Source organism: Ranitomeya variabilis, chromosome 3 (assembly GCF_051348905.1).
Source record: "Ranitomeya variabilis isolate aRanVar5 chromosome 3, aRanVar5.hap1, whole genome shotgun sequence".
NCBI classification, from domain to species: Eukaryota; Metazoa; Chordata; class Amphibia; order Anura; family Dendrobatidae; genus Ranitomeya; species Ranitomeya variabilis.
The window spans coordinates 700,294,442-700,301,394 of NC_135234.1; the positions used below are offsets into that span (position 1 = coordinate 700,294,442).

The 6,953-nt window shown below is 44.6% G+C and overlaps 1 long non-coding RNA gene across 1 annotated transcript; it reads left to right on the forward strand.

The window, feature by feature from the left end:
- Nucleotides 1-1,193: 1,193 nt before the first annotated feature.
- LOC143818535 (uncharacterized) lies at nucleotides 1,194-3,950 on the forward strand. The gene is made up of 3 exons (XR_013224593.1): nucleotides 1,194-1,214; nucleotides 1,840-2,024; nucleotides 3,734-3,950. It is a non-coding gene; the product is annotated as an uncharacterized LOC143818535 (long non-coding RNA).
- Nucleotides 3,951-6,953: the final 3,003 nt, after the last annotated feature.

Consider the following 6,953-nt stretch of genomic DNA (forward strand, 5'->3'; position numbering starts at 1 on the left):
CCATTTGCTTTGGACTCTATTGCTTTGCAAATATGTCTCATTTTGTCCAGCTTGTCGCTATGTCATATTCAGGCTAGCTGGAAGCTCTGGGGTAGCAGATTTGCCCCTCCACACCGTGAGTCGGTGTGGAGTTCATTTTTGTAAACTCTGCGTGGATTTTTGTAGTTTTTAATACTGACCGCACAGTATCCTTTTCTCTCTGTCTATCAAGTTTAGTATTGGCCTCCTTTGCTGAAAACTGATTTCATTTCTGTGTATGTCATTTCCCCCTCCACTCACAGTCAATATTTGTGGGGGGCTATCTTTCCTTTTGGGGTTTTCTCTGAGGCAAGATAGCTTTCTATTTCCTTCTTTAGGGGTAGTTAATTCTTTGGCTGTGAAGACGTGTCTAGGGAGAGTCAGGAACATCCCACGGCTATTACTAGTGTTGTTGTTAGGATTAGGGACTGCGGTCAGTAGAGATACCACCTCCTCAGAGCTCATCCCATGTTGCGTTTTAGCCACCAGGTCATTTCAGTGTGGCCTCTTAACCACCAGGTCATAACAGAAGACCCTCTGACCAGACAGTCAGCCTCCACAGATTGAGCTGGAAGCCAGGATCTTTCCTTTGGTCTGTTTACCTTCCAATGGATGAGGTACTGGAAAAAAATTCAGACCCTCTGAGAATCCATGATTCTCTGTAGCTCGTACTCCAAACCATCATTGACAGGAACTGGGATAAGGGAGAAAAATTGAATGGACAAACTTTAATAAGATTCTGTTCAAATGTTAGGGATACAAAGAGATGGCGGAAACTTCAATCTAAATACCATTGGATATCATACTGTAGCTCGGTTTTGGCAATTGATACCGTGACCTGTTGCTTTATGGTCGGTTCTTCTGTCTGTTGAGCTATTGCTTTTTTCCTTCCTTGTCCAAATGTTTTTTGTGCCTATTTGCTATGCCAGTGTAGCTACTCACTCTGGATAATAAGTTAAGCTAAATACTTTAACTGACCCTTCCGGTTCCTTTACAGACTAGAGATCCTAGCCCCGCAGTACCTAGTGATTCCTGCGGGATATAGCCCTAACCACAGACTAGACAATGGCAACTTGGACCTATGCTGCCAGAGAGGCCCTTAAGTGCTTCATGTTCCTCCTATAGAACCAGAGGACAGAGCAGAGTGTGAATTACCTACAAAAGGGAAAGTGTGCCGAAAAAGGAAAAATCCCAGAGTGAGTAAAATAAACCACGAAATACAAAATAAAGTATATAAAGTACATATTGATAGATAACATGCTGCCTACAACCTAATGAGAAACAGAAGATAGATGTAGAGTAGTGATGAGAGAGCATGCTCGCATAAGATGTTATTCGAGCATGCTCAAGAGCTAATAGAGTATCTTCGGCATGCTCTAATGCTATGATCGTGTCGCTGTGGCTGCATGTCTCTTGGCAGTTTAACATCCCCAACACGTGTGGATGTTCAGGTTCATCAGGAACAGTCGAACTGCATTCTGAAGTTTGGGTAGGGCATCAGAGCTTGCCTCGAACTTGACCCCAAACCCCATAGTATTCAATGGGACCCAGAACTATGGTGCTGTAAAATGGCTGGAAAATGTAAGGGCTAGGGGGCTGCAAAAGGAAGCAAAATGGATGTAAGAGCAGGAAATTGCCCTGCAAACAAATGTGGGTAGGAAAATGACTTAACATAACATAGAATAAAAAAATGATAATCTTGAACCAGGAGGTGGAGGTCCAAGAAGAGGAGGAGGTGAATGTGGTGGCATAAGTGTAAGAGGCAGAGCAGGAGGTAGCCAACACTGTTTTAGTGTTTCTTTTGTTATTTATTTTTTGGAGGTACTCTGAAAACAGACTCTGTGACAGGACATGGCTGAATACATGTTGTGGTGCCTTCGCAATTACCACTGAGTTGCCCGAATTGTTACCAGTGCTGATTACTGGGTGACCATCCTGCTGGATTCCCACTACAAGGACTACATGCAATTCTTACTTCTGTCACTGGAACATGATCGGAAAATGCGGTAATGCAAGCACACTCTGGTAGATGCACTACTGATGGCATTCTCACCTGACAGTGGGGGCTCTGTGGAAGTCCAAGGCAGAGGAGGAAGTCTCCAACAGAGCTGGGGCACTGGCACCACCTAAGAAGGGAGGGTAGTATGACTAAAATGTTAAAAACTTTCCTCAGCACGCCACAACATCCACTACCACCATCTGATACGGTCCGTATTAGCAGGCGGCAGCATTTCAACAGCATGGTGGTAGAGTATATGGCCACACGTCACCACATACTGAGTGATGGGTGTGCCCCATTTAACTTCTGGGTCTCCAAATTGGACACATGGCCGGAGCTTGCCCTTTATGGCTTGGAGGTACTGGACTGCCCAGCGCCAAGTTTACTTTCGGATCGTGTGTTTAATACAGCAGGGGGTGTGATCACAGACAGGCACATCTGCCTATTCAAAGCCAACATGGGCAAGCTCACATTCATTAAAATTAATCAGGCATGAATCCCACAGAACTTGTCCATTCCTTTGGCTGAATAGAAACATTTACCAGCTGCACTCCACCACATTTTATTTGTCCTATTTGCCGTTACCAATGCTTAGGGGTCCCCCAAATAAAAATATCAATGAGATTGTTTTGTAGAGTTCCCCCACAGATGCTGTTTTACAGAGTTCACTCACACAGGCTTTTTGGTAGAGTACTCCCACAGAGACGGGTGCAGAGTACACACAAAGAGGCACACACACAACCTAAAGGTACCTTCACACGAAACGACTTTGTAACGATAACGATAGCGATCCGTGACGTTGCAGCGTCCTGGCTAGCGATATCGTTTAGTTTGACACGCAGCAGCAATCAGGATCCTGCTGTGATGTCGCTGGTCGCTGAATAAAGTTCAGAACTTTATTTGGTCGTCCGATCGCCGTGTATCGTTGTGTTTGACAGCAAAAGCAACGATACCAGCGATATTTTACACTGGTAACCAGGGTAAACATCGGGTTACTAAGCGCAGGGCCGCGCTTAGTAACCCGATGTTTACCCTGGTTACCAGCGTAAAATGTAAAAAAAAACAAACAGTACATACTTACATGAGTCCTCCGGCGTCCGCTTCCTACACTGACTGAGCGCCGCAAAGTGAAAGTGAAAGCACAGCGGTGACGTCACCGCTGTGCCCTGCTACTGCCGGCGCTCAGTCAGTGCAGGAAGCGGACGCCGGGGGACGCATGTAAGTATGTACTGTTTGTTTTTTTTTACTTTTACGCTGGTAACCAGGGTAAACATCGGGTTACTAAGCGCGGCCCTGCGCTTAGCAACCCGATGTTTACCCTGGTTACCCGGGGACCTCGGCATCGTTGGTCGCTGGAGAGCGGTCTGTGTGACAGCTCTCCAGCGATCAAACAGCGACGCTGCAGCGATCGGCATCGTTGTCGCTATCACTGCAGCGTCGCTTTGTGTGAAGGTACCTTAACGCTGTCCCTCACTTGAGCTGCATCCTGTCCCTATGCTTATCAAAGCAGAATGCTGGTGCCACCCATGATACGGTGGTTATACAGGCCGGGTCACGTGGTGCGCTGGCCAATCATATAGGCTGTGATGGCTGCAGTCTTTCAATAAAGTTTATTTGGCATCCGAACACCAGCAATACAATGGCTTTCAATAAAATGTTCATGTTCTGAGTTCACTTTACAGTTCAGGTTTACTCATCTCTACTTATTTCCATCAGGTGATACTGACATTTGACGAGAAATACAACAAGATGGGACAAAGCAAGAACTTGACTTGGCATCAGAAAAACATTTTTGGACTATTTAAAAAGATTGTGGATTGGATTGGAAAAAGAATGGAAGATAAGGCCCTCTCCCACAACTACCACGTACACACCAATAGCACAGTGAAACTGCGAATGGTCATTAACCCCTTCATGACCCAGCCTATTTTGACCTTAACCCCTTAATCCCATATGACGTACTATACCGTCGAGGTGGGGTGGGCCTTAATTCCCGGTGACGATATAGTACGTCATACGCGATCGGCCGCGCTCACGGGGGGAGCGCGGCCGATCGCGGCCGGGTGTCGGCTGCATATCGCAGCTGACATCCAGCACTATGTGCCAGGAGCGGTCACGGACCGCCCCCGGCACATTAACCCCCGGCACACCGCGATCAAACATGATCGCGGTGTACCGGCGGTACAGGGAAGCATCGCGCAGGGAGGGGGCTCCCTGCGGGCTTCCCTGAGACGATCGGTACAAGGTGATGTACTCACCTCGTACCGAACGTCTTCTCCCTGCAGGCCCCGGATCCAAAATGGCCGAGGGGCTGTATCCGGGTCCTGCAGGGAGCACTTCCGGGTCGGAGCAGGCTGCAGATGAAAGCTGCAGCCTGCTCCGATGAAAGTATGATCGCGGATCTGATAGAGTGCTGTGCACACTATCAGATCTGCGATCTGTGATGTCCCCCCCTGGGACAAAGTAAAAAAGTAAAAAAAAAAATTTCCACATGTGTAAAAAAAAAAAATAATAATTCCTAAATAAATAATAATAAAAAAAAAAATATTATTCCCATAAATACATTTCTTTATCTAAAAAAAACAAACAAAAACAATAAAAGTACACATATTTAGTATCGCCACGTCCGTAACGACCAAACCTATAAAACTGGCCCACTAGTTAACCCCTTCAGTAAACACCGTAAGAAAAAAAAAAAAAAAACGAGGCAAAAAACAACGCTTTATTACCATACCGCCGAACAAAAAGTGGAATAACACGCGATCAAAAAGACGGATATAAATAACCATGTTACCGCTGAAAACGTCATCTTGTCCCGCAAAAAACGAGCTGCCATACAGCATCATCAGCTAAAAAATAAAAAAGTTATAGTCCTCAGAATAAAGCGATGCCAAAATAATTATTTTTTCTATAAAATAGTTTTTATCGTATAAAAGCATCAAAACATAAAAAAATGATATAAATGAGGTATCGCTGTAATCGTACTGACCCGACGAATAAAACTGCTTTATCAATTTTACCAAGCGCAGAACGGTATAAACGCCTCTCCCAAAAGAAATTCATGAATAGCTGGTTTTTGGTTATTCTGCCTCACAAAAATCGGAATAAAAAGTGATAAAAAATGGTCACGTGTCCGAAAATGTTACCAATAAAAACGTCAACTCGTCCCGCAAAAAATAAGACCTCACATGACTCTGTGGACCAAAATGTGGAAAAATTATAGGTCTCAAAATGTGGAGACGCAAAAACTTTTTTGCTATAAAAAGCGTCTTTTAGTCTGGTTTCACACTTGCGTTTTTATCTGCATGCGTTTTTTAAAAAAACCGCATGTGTGAAAAAATGCATGTAAACGCGGTAAAACGCATGCGTTTTTATAGAAAAACACAAGAAAACAAGAAAAAAACAAAAAACCCTAACCCTACCCCTAACCCTACCCCTAACCTGAAATACGTGGCACTGAAATACGTGGCACTGAAATATACGTTTATATACGTATATACGTATATAAGTGCCACGATATTTCAGTGGCCACGTATTTAAGTGCCACGTATTTAAGTGCCACGTATTTAAGTGCCACGTATTTAAGTGCCACGTATTTACGTGCCACGTATTTTTCAGTGCCTGAAATACGTGGCACTGAAATACGTGGCACTGAAATATCGTGGCACTGAAATATCGTGGCACTGAAGTATTTACGTGCCACGTATTTTTCAGTGCCTGAAATACGTGGCACTGAAATACGTGGCACTGAAATACGTGGCACTGAAATATTGTGGCACTGAAATATCGTGGCACTTAAATACGTGGCACTTAAATACGTGGCACTTAAATACGTGGCACTTATATACGTGGCACTTATGACTGTCAGAAAATGTTCAGTAAACGGTTAGGGTTAGGGTTTCAGGTAGAATTGGGGAGTTTCCACTGTTCAGGCACATCAGGGGCTCTCCAAACGCGACATGGCGTCCAATCTCAATTCCAGCCAATTCTGCGTTGAAAAAGTAAAACAGTGCTCCTTCCCTTCCGAGCTCTCCCGTGCATCCAAAAAGGGGTTTACCCCAACATATGGGGTATCAGCGTACTAGGGACAAATTGAACAACAACTTCTGGGGTCCAAGTTCTCTTGTTATCCTTGGGAAAATAAAAATTTGGGGGGCTAAAAATCATTTTTGTGGGAAAAAAAATATGTTTTATTTTCACGGCTCTGCGTTGTAAACTGTAGTGAAACACTTGGGGGTTCAAAGTTCTCACAACACATCTAGATAAGTTCCTTGGGAGGTCTAGTTTCCAATATGGGGTCACTTGTGGGGGGTTTGTACTATTTGGGTACATCAGGGGCTCTGCAAATGCAACGTGACGCCTGCAGACCAATCCATTTAAGTCTGCATTCCAAATGGCGCTCCTTCCCTTCCGAGCTCTGTCATGCGCCCAAACAGTGGTTCCCCCCCACATAGGGGGTATCAGCGTACTCAGGACAAATTGGACAACAACTTTTAGGGTCCAATTTATCCTGATACCCTTGTGAAAATACAAAACTGGGGGCTAAATTTCATTTTTGTGAAAAAAAAAAAAAAATTATTTTCACGGCTCTGCGTTATAAACTGTAGTGAAACACTTGGGGGTTCAAAGTTCTCACAACACATCTAGATAAGTTCCTTGGGGGGTCTAGTTTCCAATATGGGGTCACTTGTGGGGGGTTTGTACTGTTTGGGTACATCAGGGGCTCTGCAAATGCAACGTGACGCCTGCAGACCAATCCATTTAAGTCTGCATTCAAAATGGCGCTCCTTCCCTTCCGAGCTCTGTCATGCGCCCAAACAGTGGTCCCTCCCCACAAATGGGGTATCAGCGTACTCCAGACAAATTGGACAACAACTTTTGGGGTCCAATTTATCCTGATACCCTTGTGAAAATACAAAACTGGGGGCTAAAAAAT